This window comes from Canis lupus, chromosome 1, assembly GCF_003254725.2.
Source record: "Canis lupus dingo isolate Sandy chromosome 1, ASM325472v2, whole genome shotgun sequence".
NCBI classification, from domain to species: domain Eukaryota; kingdom Metazoa; phylum Chordata; class Mammalia; order Carnivora; family Canidae; genus Canis; species Canis lupus.
The window spans coordinates 12674618-12691750 of NC_064243.1; the positions used below are offsets into that span (position 1 = coordinate 12674618).

Genomic DNA, 17133 nt, shown 5'->3' on the forward strand with positions numbered 1-17133 from the left:
TTGAAACAAAGGCTGAGTGAAAATGAGTATAAGAACAAAATCACTAGGGTGCCTGGGTGGGTGGTCAATTAAGTGTCCAATTCTTGATTTCAGTTCAGGTCAAGAAATTTCACACTCAGGGGTTTGAAATCAAGCCCCCTTTCAGGCTCCACATTCCATGCAGAGTCTGCTTGAAATTCTCTCACTCCCTCTTCCTCTACCCCTCCCCATTCTCACCTTCTCTGTCTCTGCCCCTCTCTCTCAGATGATAAACAAAATCTTTTTAAAGAATAATCTAAAACCTTAACAAATCTATAAAAGGGAAATACGTGACAGGAAATGTACTTCAGGGATCCCTGGGTGGCGCAGCGGTTTGGCGCCTGCCTTTGGCCCGGGGCACGATCCTGGAGACCCGGGATCGAATCCCACGTCGGGCTCCTGGTGCATGGAGCCTGCTTCTCCCTCTGCCTGTGTCTCTGCCTCTCTGTCTCTCTCTGTGTGACTATCATGAATAAATAAATAAAATCTTTAAAAAAAAAAAAAAAAGGAAATGTACTTCAAAGTATACAAAGTAAAGTCAAAGAAAATGAATTATATTTAAGGAACAGGAGAAAAACTTTTTTAAATGAAGGGAACACAGCTATAAAATACTAATATATTTTGAAATGCAGACAAAATAGAAAATTTTCTGTGAAAATATGAATTACCACTATTTTTCAAGGACATTAAGAAAATGAAATAGAGCCACAACTATGACGATCAAACAGCTACTCCCAAAGTACACTAATCAAGAGTTGTCTTGATTAAGTTTTATCGTCAAAGAAAAATTATTCTGGTGCTATTCATATTGTTATCGAGTGAAGAAAAATATTACCATAGATGCAGATGTCCTAAATAAAATACTAGCAAATGGAATCCATCAGGCTATGCCTTACACAGAAGAGTTTATTAAGAATGCAAGGATTACTTAGCTTTTGGAAATACATTATTATTAATTATTAGTATTATCATAACAAGAATACATTTAGAGTCAAATGATTTATTTCAATAGCTACTGAGAGGTAAGTTGGTAAAATGAATCATCTTTTAATAATAAAATTCTTTAATAAATAAGAAAAAGTTATCTTCTTTCTTAACACAATAAAGAGTGTCTTTAAAACAGTGAATATCGGGATCCCTGGGTGGCGCGGTGGTTTAGCGCCTGCCTTTGGCCCAGGGCGTGATCCTGGAGACCCGGATCGAATCCCACGTCGGGCTCCCGGTGCATGGAGCCTGCTTCTCCTATGTCTCTGCCTCTCTCTCTCTCTGTGTGACTATCATAAATAAATAAAATTAAAACAAAAACAAAAAAACAGTGAATATCCCCTTAAAAGAAAAAAAAATAATAAAGATAAGGCTATCATCTGTAATCATGGCTTTTAGCTAACAGTCTTCACTAGGTCTAACCACTTTATGAAATATATAATTTCCTTCTAGGAATATATATATATATACATATATAATAAAAATATGTAGTATATAAAATAAAAATTATACAAAAATACAATATATATAAATTATAAATATAAAAATATATATTATATATGTATATATATAAATGTTCTTCTAGGTAGTTATACTACTACTCAGTCTCAGACACAGTGAAGACATTTTGGAGGGGGCTAAGATATCCTTTATTATATTTATGATAGACCAGCAGGGCTTCCCTATTTAATTAATTCTGCAACAAATATTTAATGCCAGATCTCTGCCTCTCACTAAATAAAGTCTTACAACTTTTAGCCACCAAAGTATGTTTTACTGAAAAGCAGTTGTTTAAGATCATAGCACCAAACAGCCCGAGGGAATCACCACTGTATCACTTACTCATATGACTCTGGGTAAATTATTTACTCTTCCTGTGGATCTGTTTGCTCCATAAATGGGGATCATAATGATACTCCTGTTTCTTAGGGTAGTTGAGGATTAGGGGAACTGATGAGCTAACAAACATATAGAATGGTGTTGGGTTATGATAAGAACTGTATAAATGAATGCTGTTACTACTTAAAAACTGAGCATGATTTATTATCCCAAGGATAATTATTTTCATTTTTTTTCATCTTATTCTCATCTTAAGGCTTAATTGGGAAAATAAATGTTTTACAGTGAGTAAAGAACACTATCTCCTTCGATATTTTCATTATAGTCTTCATCAGAAATCAGAGAACCCAATGGGATTAGATAATAGTAATAATAATAATGAAGTATCCATTCTTATTATTTCTATGTACCAAAGCACTCTTTTTGGGAATTTAAACTCCTTAGTGATAATGTTAGAGTAAGAGAATATGCATGTATCCCAACATATCAGGAAAAGTTACAAATTATGGTATCTATTTTGTTCTTCTGCCTTATTCAAGAGATTAAAACACACTCTGAGAGTCATATGTCAACATATATTGAAAGGTAATTCACAGGAAGCAAGAAAAACTGGGTGTGAATATAAAGGACCCATCCTATAGACTATAAATACTCCTTTAGCTTCTGAAGGCTCTTTTTAGGGTTTAGTCTTTTTGGTTTCACATGATTGCTTCCGTACCATTAGCAGTGAGTCTATTCAAATAAAAATAAAAAGTAGCACTTAAAAATGCTCTTTGGCACTTCAAAAGGCCATATATTAGAGAGCTAATTGGTATAGCTTTTACAACTTTCACATTGATTTTTTTCCCATTGATTTTTTCCCCCTCCTTTGAGCTGTCTTTTCATCCTGCCACTACTATGAATTCGGCTTTTCAGTTCTTGGGGAGTAGATTGCATGCAAGAAAAGATAGTCAGTGAAAGTGACAAGCTTCCCAAGAACTTTTGTTCTTCTGTTCTGCCATATTTTAATTTTGGGCAGGTAGAAATACTTGAGATTGTACTGATTGCATTACATTGGAAACCTTTCTTTGGGGGCTTAAAAATTTCCATGAAAATGAGATGTTTTTGCAGTTCAGCCTGGGAGCATTGAATTTCTCATGGAGAAAGAGTCTCCCATCTTAAAAGAAAAATTGAGGAATGACAAGATTTACTTTTGAAAGCTAATTTCCTTCTACATGGAGTCATGAGCTAAATAAATATAAGCATTTCAGGCAGCCCGGGTGGCTCAGCGGTTTAGCGCCGCCTTCAGCACAGGACATGATCCTGGAGACCCGGGATCGAGTCTCACATCAGGTGCCCTGCATAGAGCCTGCTTCTCCCCTCTTCCTGAGTCTCTGCCTCTCTCATTTGCTCTATGTCTTTCATGAATAAATAAATAAAATCTTTAATATATATATATATGTATATAAGCATTTCAGAAATAGGTATTCTGTTCTATTTTCCATCATCACTATCATCATCAAAAATATGTTATATATCTGATTATGTAATTCTCTTGTTTTATAACAATAACTTTCAGTACATTATAAACATTCAATAACATGAAACAATAGTTGAAGAAACACATTGCAGAAGGTCCTGAAAACAGTTTGATGAAAAAAATGTAAGAAATGCTTCCAAAACACATAATTGCTTCCAACTTAGTATAAAATGTGGTGGAGTCTCCTCAAGGGTGTGTCCGAGTTTCCTCTAACTTCCAAATGAACTAATCACCCTCCTTCTCCTAGTTAATGTTTTTACATTAAATAAAATACATCTCCTAATCACCCTCCTCACTTTAGTCAATGTTTTTACACTAAATAAAATACTTAGTTTTGTATGAGATAAGGCAGGGCTAGCAGACATAGGGAAGATAGATCTGTTGAAGAGATATTTAAAGGGAAAATCAACTGGTCTTTGTGACAGGTTACAAAGAGAAGGGGAGAATGAGCTGACCAAGAGAGCTCCCAAGTTTCTGGTGGCTCTGCAGTGTGGGTGGAGGTGCCATCCATTAGGAAGAAAAATGTTTGAGGAAGATGTGATGGGGAGTGAATATCAGGAGTTCAGTTTCCAACATGATGATTCTCAGGTATCTTGGTGACATCCAAGCAAAGATGTCCAGTAGACAGTTGGCTGGAAAACTGCAGAAATCAGGAGAAATCTGAACGAGGTATGTCATTTGGTTAATGTTAAAGTTTGGATGGAGGATGCCATCAGAGGGAAATATTGGTGGAAATGGAAGAAACACCTGCTTCCACTGTAACAGGAATATAAGACCTAGAACATAAATTGTATCGTCACTCTCTTTTTTCAATAATTTCTCTTCTACCACTACAGAAATTTCCAGATCTTTAGAATGCTCTTCTGTTCTTTTTTATTTCAATGTCTTTCCTGCAATTCTTGAATCATCAATTTATGCTAAATATATTAATACATTAAAAAAAAACCTTGCTTATTTTATTGAAAGTTCGTTTTTGTTAAATAATGCAAGTATATTTTTAAAGCACTAAATGTTTCATATAAAAATACTAATAGTAGTTCCCTTCTCCATTCTTCTTAATCCTGAGGTCTGATACCCAGAAGCAGTGTATTCAACTCTTTTTCTTGTTCTAAACGATGTGCATATGCTGACATTTTTCTGTTTACAAAATCCAGATAGTATTTCCTGGATTTCTCTTCTTGTAGTTGAGGATTTGTCTCTGTTAAATATTGCTCCCATACACTTCCCTGAGTTCTATCTTTCTTATATGTTAAACCTCTTGAATTCTTTTTTTAAGTGTTTATCCTCTAAAATGTCTAATATTTCCCTTTTGTTCTTTAATTATTCCTTTTTACTCTGGTTTCAGGGATAGGCTATCTTTGCTTCTCTGAAGTTACTAATTAAATATTTTTAAAGATTTTGGTTTGTTTCCTGAGCTATCTTTTTTTCCACAAAACTTGTTTGTTTTTTTGTTTGGTCTTGCTTCTCTCTTTTATTATAGAAGCTTCTTCAAAAGCCTGATGGCTTGGGGCTGTCTTTGCATCTTTAAGAACAAGGCCCCTGGAAAGGTGATTGAAACTCAGTGTGGGGATCAACCTTGTAGGCTGTGACTTCACCTTAAGGTGATCAGACATGTGTTGCCAGTACAGGAAGCCTTTCTTGGGGGAGCTCAAAGGATAATACTTTCATTCTCTGTGGTATAATTGTAGGTGTGCATAGTATTAATCCCTGGATTCCAGCAGGTTCAGGGCTTAGAGAAGTTTGGCTTGCTAATACATGGATTTTATCAGAATCTTCCTGTTTCTATCCTTGGAGATCATCCCTGACCTCCACTATGCTTGGGGTAGACCTTGGACATTTTAGAATGCTTTTTAAAAATTAAATACAGAGGAGTTTCAGTTGCTTTGATCAGTACCAGGGGACAGCGCAAAAGGCCATTGCAATTAATTTTAGAACTATACAAGGACACTTAACTGAACCCTTGTGAAAACACAAGTATGTATTAAGAATCCCACATTTTATACACACTACATTTCATACAAAATTCCATTTTAAAAATTTGAGGTATAGGTGACATACAATATTGTATTCGCTTCAGGTGTCCAACGTAGTCATTTAGCATTTGTCTCAATCTAGAACTTTGATCGTCTTCTGTATGCAATCAGTTACATATCCTCTATCTGAGTTATTTTTAAAAAATAATAATAATTTTACTATTTTAGAAAGAAGGGAAGAGGGAGAGAGAGAGTCTCAAGCAGACTTTCCACTGAGCATGGAGCCCGACATGGGGCTAGATCTCATGACCCTAAGATCACAACCTGAGCTGAAACCAAGAATCAGATGCTCAGCCAACTGATCTATCCAGGCAGCCCTCCTCCATCAGGCTTGTACCTAAAATGTATCCAAATTTGTCATCCAGAATTGACTTCAATCACATTTTCTTTGCCCATTTTAGAGGTGCTTTGATGGAGAGAAAAGATAAATAAATACACAATGGACCTAGTATAACCAGATGTCTTCCTCTTTACTTGACTGTAAATCACTGTTGTGTTTCCAAAGCCTAGCATGTTGTGTGGTCTATAAAAGGTAACCAATACATGACCTGAAATGAACAGAACTCGTGGTGGTTTTGATAAAATTAACGGATATTTTCTTTTATGAAAAAATACTACCCCCCATTGCCATGAATATTATAACTCTGCCCTCTTCCCTTTTTAATTGTTAATTTCCGGGCCTTTTGAAATTGTGGCACCAAAGAATAATTGTTTTCAGTAAATGATATGACACCACATCTATCTTGTAGGAAATTCATCGGTTCACTGCATGGTCTTCCCCTATCCCACAGCACTAAGAATGGAAAATAGTTTTATCATACATTTTTATATTAGGCTGAAGATCAGTTTTACTTTACATTATATGTCACGATGGATCTCCAAGGGAAGAAAAATCTAAAATATATCCTAAATAGAGTCATCAGTATGGGCAAAAGTATTTCCGAGTTATATGTAGGAAAATGAAGGACAATAATTATTTCACATGATGACATTATTTTTGAGTGGAAAATAGGATTTCTAAATCCTATTTCACAGGTAAGAAAAAGATGAGGTCCAAACATTGCAGATTTATCTAGCTAATTAGTAGCTGAAAGAGTCCATCTTCCAATTTAGTCCAGTGTTTTTTTTCCATAATATCACATTGCATCTAAAATTAATCTGAAGGTCTTTTAGATAAGTTGTTGCATAGTTGTAGGAAATTTCCTGCACAACTCTGCCCTTGTCCTAACATCATGATTAATGAACTTGGCTTTGTGTAAAGTTTTCTTCTCATCACACCTTCACATGATCTAGAATCAGCTGTTCCTTTAGAAAAATTACTGATTTCACTTACATGTTATTGTTCAGATAACATTATTAAAGCCATTTAAAAATTCTATGCTCCACATTTCTTTGATGCCATGTAATTACATTGAGATATAATTTACTCTCTCAATCCTCCTTTCTTTTTTCTTCGGTGAGGAAACTTGCCACTGGCTGGTAGACACTGCAAGTGTAAGTTTATTGTTTTGCTTCCCTGTGTCTTCCAAAGAAATGTTTAACAAATTATTGCAAAAGTATAACATTCCCTATTTTAAATAAGGAAATTTTCTGGCCAGCTCAAGGTCAGAAAGTATTTTCTAATTACTATATTTTTATGTGGGCTCTAGTATCATGCTCTCAGAACAGACCAGCCAAGTTAATAAAGATACATAGCTTATGTGTTTAAAAATAGGATTCATCAAGCTTTGCAATAGAGGCTGTCATATCGATATTGTAGTTTCACTAATCAGCTTGAAACATCTATCAAATGGAAGGAAAACAAGATATGCTTGCAAGTAAAATCCACTATCTAATCTTAGAGGAAATCAGTTAATTCTCTGTCCTTCCATTTGCACTGCTTAATAAAAACAGAACAATATGGCCTATTTCCTATAGCTTGAAGGGTTATGTGTACACTTCTCTCAAAATATTTGGGGATTATTGTATCTAGTGTTATATAAGATAATTATGTTATCTGACATAAACTGGGAAATTTTTAATTCAGTAGGGAAGCAATAAAAATATAACATTGAGGGATCCCTGGGTGGCGCAGCGGTTTGGCGCCTGCCTTTGGCCTAGGGTGCGATCCTGGAGACCCGGGATCGAATCCCACGTCGGGCTCCCTGCATGGAGCCTGCTTCTCCCTCTGCCTGTGTCTCTGCCTCTCTCTCTCTCTCTCTCCCTCCGTGTGTGTGTGTGTGTGTGTGTGTGTGACTATCATGAATAAATAAATAAAATCTTTAAAAAAAAAACAACACTGAGGTGTACCTTGGTGGCTCAGTGGTTGAGCATCTGCCTTTGGCTCAGGGCGTGATTCTGGGGTCCTGCAATCGAGTCCAGATCAGGTTCCCCTTGGGGAGCCTGCTTCTCCCTCTGCCTGTGTCTCTGCCTCTCTCTCTCTGTGTTTCTCATAAATAAGTAAATAAAATCTTTAGAAAATAATAATAATACAACATTGAGGATTATTCATTGAAATATGATCATTTAGATGGGGATTACTACATATAAAATTCATTTTTGGACTATGTCTAACAAAACTATACTAATAAACTCTTTTACATATGTAAATATGTAAAAGAAACACATATTTCACCTACAGTAGATTATTTTAAGGCATTCTTTTGATGATTACAGTAGCTGCCTCTATTAAATGTATAAGGTTTGTACAATATGGAAAGGCACACAGACATAAAAAGAAATCACCTGTAATTCCACCAGTCCACCATAGGCTCTCTCTCCTTTTTTTTTTTTTTTTTTTTTTATAAGATATAATTGACTTTATTCTTTTTTCAGCAATTCATGACTTGGGCAGTATCCCTTCCAGCAGATGGAAGGGAGCTCCCAACACCATAGGCTCTTTTAATAGTTTAGTGTATTTCTAATTTCTCCCCAATTTTTCCAAAGTTAGAGATAATTATATATACTATTATATTTGATGCTACATATTTAAAATCTCATTTTACATTTTAATTTGAACTCGTCTAGTCTTTAATAAAAGCATAAGTGTTTTCCCAAGATTTTTAAATTTTCTTATAACATGTTCTCAGTATTTTGTTGTTTAAATATGCCACAACTTATTTTATCAATCTTCGGGCATATTTCAGAAGCATTGTTTTAGTCACAGGGAAACAACATGCTCATTATACATAATTTTAATCAATTTGTAAAATGGTTCCCTGAAGGATCTCAAAGTAGAAAGGGCAGTTGTTTGTTTGTTTAGGATTTGGGTTTTTTTTTTTTTTTTTTTTTGGTGTTTTTATTTTGAAAATCATTCAAATTATGGTAAATATTTAAAATGAATCAATCTCTTATATTTTAAATATTTGCTTGAATTAGTCATTAAGTCAGTTTGGATATAGCTTTAGAAACTTATTGATGTTTTATTGCTCTTAAGATAGAAAATAACTTCAGTGAAATTTTGATTTCATAAAAATTACACCAAGGAGGATATCTGTAAAGATATAAAAATGCTTTTTTATTCTAAATGTCTATGTTCACATGTCCTTGTATTGATATCAGGAAAATAATTGCTCTTTCATTTCTAGTAGGAAAAAAAAAAACATAGAGGGAAAAAGAGACTATTTTCTTTGTCTAGAGATAATTCTCATAGAGATAATTTTCATATCTCCAGTTTTATACACAAAAGATTCCATTTTTCTGGAATTTTCTAAAAGCACTTATTTGGCAATAATTCTGCTCAAATTATTTATTTTTTCAGAGGGAAGTTTCACCTCATATAACAGGAAGCCTGAAAGGATCCTCTTTAGGAGAAAACAGTACAGTGGACATGTTTGGAAGGGCAGGGAGTCTTTGGTTATGCTCTATGGAGTAGAAATCTCTTTTCATTTAAAAAATAGATCGTTCTCAGGGAGCTCTGTTCTTTCTGCTGAATAAAACAGCTTGAATTTCTGATGAGGATTCTTTAGAGTATATTTGTCTTCTGCTGACACGGAGATTCATGGGAATACTTGCCATTAACACAAATGGGAACTAAACACATCAATCGCTTCATGTGAAGATTAAAATGCTTCTCTTCATTTGAACCCAATACATTATTGGTAATTACATTATGTGTCAATAATAATTACTCTTATTCTGTTTAACACTGCTGCTTAGAAACAGGCATCTTACTGCACCACAAGGGTCATAAAAAACATGAAAAACAGAGATATTTTCTTTCAGAGTTTTGTGGGGCTTAACCTAATGACAAAAAGATATATTTAATTCTTCTTTTGTTAATATTACTTGTATCTATTGCCAGAAGATACAAAACAGAATAAAATATTTAACATGTTTACATAAAATGACATAGTTACAAGATTTATGTTTTTCTCCAGACTGGATTCTCTTCTAATACGTACGCAAAACAATTTGAAGACAATAAAGAATTTTTTTAAATATAACGTATTCGAATACCAACTTGTAAAATAAAATTAATCCAAGATTTTTCATGTGGCTCTCATTTTTTAAAATAATGATCAAACTATTTACTTAGTGATAAATTAGTATGACTCTATACTTTTCCTGAAAACAAGAAATTATTTCCTTATAAGCCTATGCATATACATATATATCATTATCTGTACATTTTAATGGAGAAATATTTATTTCCTCATAAGTTATTTTAAAAAGTAGTGTATTTTATCATATTTCATTGAATCTATGATGTCGTCAATCTTAAGGCATATCTGTATAGTGTGCACCATTAAGAAAAAAAATTATTACTTGTTAAACTATTACAAGATACCATCTTATCACTATTTTATTTTATACTTTTGAAGCATATTTTAGACATAGTTTATTATTTATCATGCCAAAATGTATATGAGAATATAAATAAAATAAATTTATTACAGTTTTTCTAAAATACTCTTCATTCTAAGTCAGACCTTTCAGAATCTCTTTTTGAGAGTCATCAAAGTTTGTTCTTAACTCTAAAATAGCATACTGTACTATCAAAAACATGGGTGATGCAGAATTCTTTAAAACAATATTCCACCATTGTCTCTCACATTTTATCACAACCCAGTGACACACATTTGGCAAATTCTGACATTAGTATTTTTTGCTCTTCTGAAAGGATCTTATAGGAAGAGTTCCAGAGAACTTCTAGCACATTTGTTAATTTGTTACATTTGTTAATTGCTACAATCATTTGTTCTACAATCATGTGTTAATTTCATTTGTCCTACAATCATAGAGAACAAACAGCTAATTTTTTCACCCATCTTAGTCAATGTAAACCATGCCACCTGAACAACAGTGATTGTTGAGATGCCACTATTTGTAGGATTTATTTTAATGAAGAAGAAATGTTAAAATATGAAAAACTGAGTTTTCTAGTTAGTGATTTATGGTACTTTAATAACTTAAAACTTTAGCCTGCCTGTTTGTCTGTCTTTCTTTCTCTCTTTAATTCAATTTTTTTCTGAAAACATTAACGAATGTTTCTCTGAAGTTTCCAACCAGACAGCATTGGTAATATTGCATATCACCTGATATTTATCTCCATGGCTAAAAAAAAAAGTTGAATTGTGAGCATTGAAATTGTGTCTTCACACATAAAAGGAAATGATAACTGAGGTAGTTTCTATTTACTTTAGGTCATATGTAATTTGTAAAACAGAAACTCTAAGCCCATTAAACAGTAATTCCCCATTCTTTCTCCCCACAGTCCCTAGCAACCACCATTCCATTTTTTGTTTCTATGATTTTGACTACTCTAAGTACCTCATATAAGTGGAAGCATATAGTAGTTGTCTTTTTATGACTGGTTTATTTCACTTAGTATAATGTCCTTAAGGTTTGCCCATGCTGTACCATGTATCAGAATTTTCTTCCTTTTTTTTCAAACTGTTATACCACAGTTTGTTTATCCATTCATCCATCAATAAACACTAAGTTGCTTCCATGTTCTAGTTTTTGTGAATGACACTATTGTAAACATGGATGTACAAATATTTCTTCAACATCCTGCTTTCAGTTCTTTTGGATATATACCTAGAAGTGGAATTGCTGGATCATAGGGTAATTCTATTTTTATTTTTTTAAGGAACTGCTATGTTGTTTTCGCCCCTTGTTGCACCATTTTACATTCCCACTAATAATGCACAAGGATCTCAATTTCTCCACATTCTTTCCATGTTATTTTCTGCTTTGGGGTGTGTGTGTGTGTGTGTGTGTGTGTGTGTGTGTGTCTATGTTTGATAGTAGCCATCCTAGTGAGTAAAAGGTGGTATCTCATGGTACTTTTGATTTGCATTTTCCTAAACCATTCCTAAGTAATGAGCCAAACAACCAAAACTAAAAATATATATCAAAACTAAATACATAACTGTAAATATAAATGTATGTGTATATATATAATATAATATATATAATCCATTAGCCATAAAATGAGACAGACATATTGTGCCATATTCATACAAGGGGTACATTGATGAGGATGAAGGTACAGAATAACCTAGTTTCATAAACATGCTGTTTCATAAAAGTAAACCTCAGCTTACATTTAATGAAAGAAACCAGACACTCACAAATATAAACTATATGAAAGAAACCAGACACTCACAAATATAAACTACATGGTTCTATTTTGATAAAGTTCAAAAGCAAACAAAATTAATCTATAGTCTTAATAGTTGGAATAATAGTTACTCTTGGGAGAAGTATAAATATATATCATACACTACAATATAAATATAAACCCAATAAATATATATATCACTACATTTCTGTGACTTTCAAACACAGGCAAAACTATTTTATGATTTTAGAGCTTGGCGTAACCATTGCTTTGGGGAGGATTTAATGACTCGGCAGGTGGGGGCTTCCATTTCTTGATATACGTACTGGTTACATGGATATGTTAGTTTTTGAAAATTCATTGATCAACACAGTTATTATTTATGTACTTTTCTATTAGTGTACTTCAGTACAAAAATTTTAAAATACCGTGACCCTTTCTTTTTTCTACTATTAAATCTTTCTCTAGCATGTTAGTGATTTTAACACAAAAACATGTAAAAAACATACGTACAGTAGATGACAGAAGAATGCATGTGAAGTCAAAGGCAATATCTAAATAAAATCCTTTATTTTCCTGTATTTCAGCCAAATAGACTCACTCAGTGGTAGAACTTGGGGAAAACATTGTTTTATGAACCCACCTAAAATAGCAGGGAAGGGACACTGTTGAGGCCAACTTCTAAGATGCTTTTATGTTAAAAATTAATTCCAAGTGAGAGAATGACAACATACAAGCAACCATTGCTAAACTATTTATTCTGTGCTTTTATGTCAAAATAGATTTTACTTTATTATTGCCAGCAAGAGTACTTTAAAGATCTGAAGATTACTTCAGAACTAATGAGTCCTCTTAATTTTTGAAATTCAAAATAGAAAATAAACATTAAGGAGCAGTATATAAACACTCATAATAACTTAACCAGATCAAACTTTCAATACATATAGTCTTTCAATAGATGAGAGAGAAGGAGAGAGAGAGTGAGAGAGAGAGCAAACAGTATTTCACCCACTTTAAATAATAACCAACTCCTCTTCGGGGACCAAAATATTCACATTTACCAAGTTTAGAGATGTTGTGGGTGGTGTTTTTTTGTTTTTCTTTTTTCAGTTAGCTATTATGTATGTATATTGACATGTTCTCTCTCAGCCCCTTTACTATCCTGAGCAACTTCCTCTTTCAGTAGTCTTTTGGTCAGACATATAATGTATGTCTGAGATATTTTTTGATTATAACAAACTTTAGTCATAAATCCTTGGGATGAAACCCAAATTGCCTATAGCACTTGGTTGATATCATAGTCCAGTCATATACTCACAATATCATTATTTATTTCCGTCATCAAGTAAACTCTTCACTTGGGAGTGGATTTTACTAGTTTACTTCTAAAAAAAATAACCTATTTCCATGTCTTACATTTTTATTGTGCAAAAAATTAAGAATATAACAGCATACCATGTATGCCTGTTAATGATCATTTTTACACGGTGTGAGGAAGTTTGTACACATTTGGTAAGTGTTTTCTTATTATTTTTATCTCTAATCAGAGTTCATCTTGGATCATTTTCTTTAATGCTATCTAGAATAGAGCTCATGTTCCTTACCTTATGTGCACACAGTTAAAATAACCCCAAACCAGGACCCCTCCAGGCTGTAGGTCTGTGCTCTAAACAAGTACATAACCTTGAATCGAGACTTTTTTCGGGCTTCTTGTCCTCTGGCATCCCATCTGTCTCTCCCTTAGCATCCATGAGTAACAAATGCAACTGCTTCCTATTCTTTGCTTTTCTGTATTTTACCCCTGTCTGGGGTGGTGGTAGGGGGTGGATACTAGTGAAGAATATATTATTTAAATTTTAAAAACCTGCAAAACTACATTGGAAACAAAGATGAGATGTAGGCACGGTCTTGAAGCATTTGGAAGTGAGTAGAGAAGAAACCTGAGACAAAGCACACTTGCTGGGCAGGAGGGTATAGGATTCTTCTGTCAGAACAAGCGTCAGTCCCTTCACATGGTATGCAAGACCCTCGACAGCTTTGCTTCTGCTCTCCTCTCTTCAGCATCCCCAATTATGCTTATCTTGTACTGCACAAGTACACTGGGCCCTTTTATTTCCTTCACTATAAAGCTTCTGTTGTACCTAGAATGCGATCCCCCAACCACCCTAACTCTTCCTGGCTTAGCCCCTTTCCACTCCTACTCCAAGCTTTCATTCTCTTATCCAGCAGGTCAGGATGGCTACCCCTGCCTGGCTTTCTTTGTCATACTCACCTGTTCATTGGAAGCATCACATTTGGACCAGTTCTTGGGTGTTGAATCTTCTCGCTTCCTTGTTTAGAGATTTATCTCCAGGGCCTCACACATAGAGCATTTGTTATGTAAATCAAAGCTTTTGACAGCAGAGGTAGGAATAAGCAGGAAGGGAGATGTTTTTCTCAAAGCTATTGAGAATAACTGATGAAGCATTTGTATTGCGAGGGGCAGACATGGCCGCATACATCTTCTCAACATTCAACTTTCCAGGAATTGGGGATTCTTTAATAGTCAGAAACTTGGGGATCCCTGGGTGGTTCAGCGGTTTGGCGCCTGCCTTTGGCCCGGCGCGCGATCCTGGAGTCCTGGGATCGAGTCTCGCGTCGGGCTCCCGGCATGGAGCCTGCTTCTCCCTCTGCCTGTGTCTCTGCCTCTCTCTCACTCTCTGTGTCTATAATAAATAAATAAATAAATAAATAAATAAATAAATAAATCTTTAAAAAAAAAATAGTCAGGAACTCACATGAGCTGTGAAAAGTATGTGGAACCAGCATCAAAAATGTGCAGTGGAGGCTGTGGTTCTATTTGTAGTGGGACAGCGTGGGAGGCTGTGAAATTGGTGTCCATCAATGATCATGCCCTCCACATCATGTAGTCCCTTGAGTACTAACTCTGGGCTAAGTATGTGCTTTCTTTAGCCAACGGGAAGTAGTAAATATGACATAAGCAGAGGATTGATGAGTGCTCTGTTATTCTATCTTGCCTTCCAGAGTATTCCTACCACCATGTTAGCAGTTCAGTCTGTCTGTTCATGGGGCCACACAGAGGAAAACTAAGCTCTCCAGCCAAAAGTCCCAGCGAACTAACCGACATGTGAGTGAGACCGTCTTCCACTATCCAGCTACCAAGGCTCCAGATGCCTACAGTCACATGAGTGACTCTAGAGAACACCAACAGATGTACCACCGAACTGATGTGAGCCCAAATAGCAAAATTGAAGCAAATAAATGGTTGCTGTGTTGAGCACATAAAAAGAATATGAGGGTTGAGCAGAAGTGGGTGACTTGGACAAACTAAGGGGGAGAGAGAAATAGAGAAGGAGAAGCTTTGCTTGGGGAAGATGTTTTAAAAGGGAAGGAAAATAATAATGACAAGGTAGAGAAATGAATCATACTGACTTCACAGTTCTGCCCAGGATTTTCTCTGACTGACTGAGCAGTAAGATCTCTGAAGCAATGAGACCCAATGACATCAGATTGACTATTTCACTGAATTTCCCCCATCACAGACTAATTTTCTGATGGAACTGATTTGTTATTTTGGAATTAAAATTTATCAATCCCTTTTCAATGATGGAAGGCTGAGGAGATTGCAGAGATCCCTGTTCTACCCACTATATTATTGTATAATAGAAGAGCATTCCAGTTGCTCATTGACTACATGAAAACAGAACATTTTATAGGCAGGGATAAAGAACTGTAATTCTGTATTATTGCTACAGTAATTTAGTTTATTTAGAAAAATAAGGAAAGCCTCAGTCGTATTTGTCTGATACTAAAATATTACCTACTTTTCACAAATCCCCAGAGATTTCTGAATGTCCTCTCATATATCCATAATTTAACTTGAGGAATTATCAAGACACTCAAATTATTGATTTGAGTATCAGAGATTATAACTCTTCTCAAGAATTATTTACCTTGGAATTAAATTATTCAACTCTCAACATTTAAGAACTGAATGCAGAGAAAAGAAAATGATCCTTACATCTGTATCAAAATATTCAAAATCAAAATATGTGGATGAAAGTTTATATTACCTTACACCAGTGCCAGTAATAGGGATTTGGGGGCTATTTTGTTTTTATTGAAGTATTACATGCACATATTTCAATACTACTGAACAAACTAATATTATAGTATATGTTAACTCACTGGAATTTAAATAAAAACTTGAAACAAAACCAAAAAACAAACAAACAAAACCCATTTGCAAAATATAGTATAATACCACTTTTTTTCACTGAATTCCTTTGTTTTGGAAAACATAGCTATTAGTCATAACATATTTTATGTTAACATGCAGTGAGCTTATTAATGTATTTTTAATGAACAAATAAATCATATTTTTTAAAAAAATTACATACTTGAACAAAATATAATACAGAGGAATTTGAAAGAAAAGCCACTTCTGACTAAGTTAGAAGTTCTTCATGTTGTCTGGTTTCTGTGTCTTTGGAAATACCTTCATCTTTTTGTTTTTCTTTGAGCATTTTCTTTCTGGCACAATTTGTTATTCACCTCCCTGTCACTGGTATCAATTATATCACCAAAGAGTCCTAGTTTTCTTTGGAGCAAAATAGTATTTGGAAGTCAGTCTCCCCAGGTAGCCAATGTTTCTTTTATAATGCTATCCATTTAATATATATAAGGATCAAGGTGGGGGGTAATCAAGGGGTAACAAAGTGTGGAAAGCCAGCCAACACAGTTGTTCTATAAAGACTATTTTAATCGTCGTTCCAATTTGATTCCTGGTTCCTACTTCTGCCCTTGGGAACCAGTTGACTTTGGTCTTAAAGCCTCTGAGAAGTTCTGCTGGCTCTTTCTATTCTGAGTTGTAGTCTCTATATTTTGTTATCCTTTGGCAGGTGTCCACTTTCTCTGTTTTAGATGTAAGTCAAAATCTTTTGTGCACTGATGTCTTCTATACCACTATCCTACTCTTTTTGCTCTTATGAGGTTTAGGAAAGAACAGAGAAAACTCCATAAATTCACCCCATTATAAATTAGGTATACAAAGAAAAACAAACAAACAAACAAAAAAAACAGAGGAAGGTTATCTATGTCTGTATATAAATACATATATACACATAAACCACAAAGGGTAGCTACAATTAGAAATATAAGATGCTGCACTTAGAAACTATGGATATGGGTAA

The 17133-nt window shown here is 34.5% G+C and overlaps 1 long non-coding RNA gene across 3 annotated transcripts in view; it reads left to right on the forward strand.

The window, feature by feature from the left end:
* LOC112644008 (uncharacterized) overlaps positions 1-16249 on the forward strand; it is a 65456-nt gene extending 49207 nt beyond the window's left edge. For all 3 annotated transcript variants that reach the window (XR_004810761.2, XR_004810765.2, XR_004810762.2), the window contains one exon: positions 14966-16249. This is a non-coding gene — a long non-coding RNA (uncharacterized LOC112644008). The remainder of the gene's footprint in view (positions 1-14965) is intronic.
* The last annotated feature ends 884 nt before the right edge of the window (positions 16250-17133 follow it).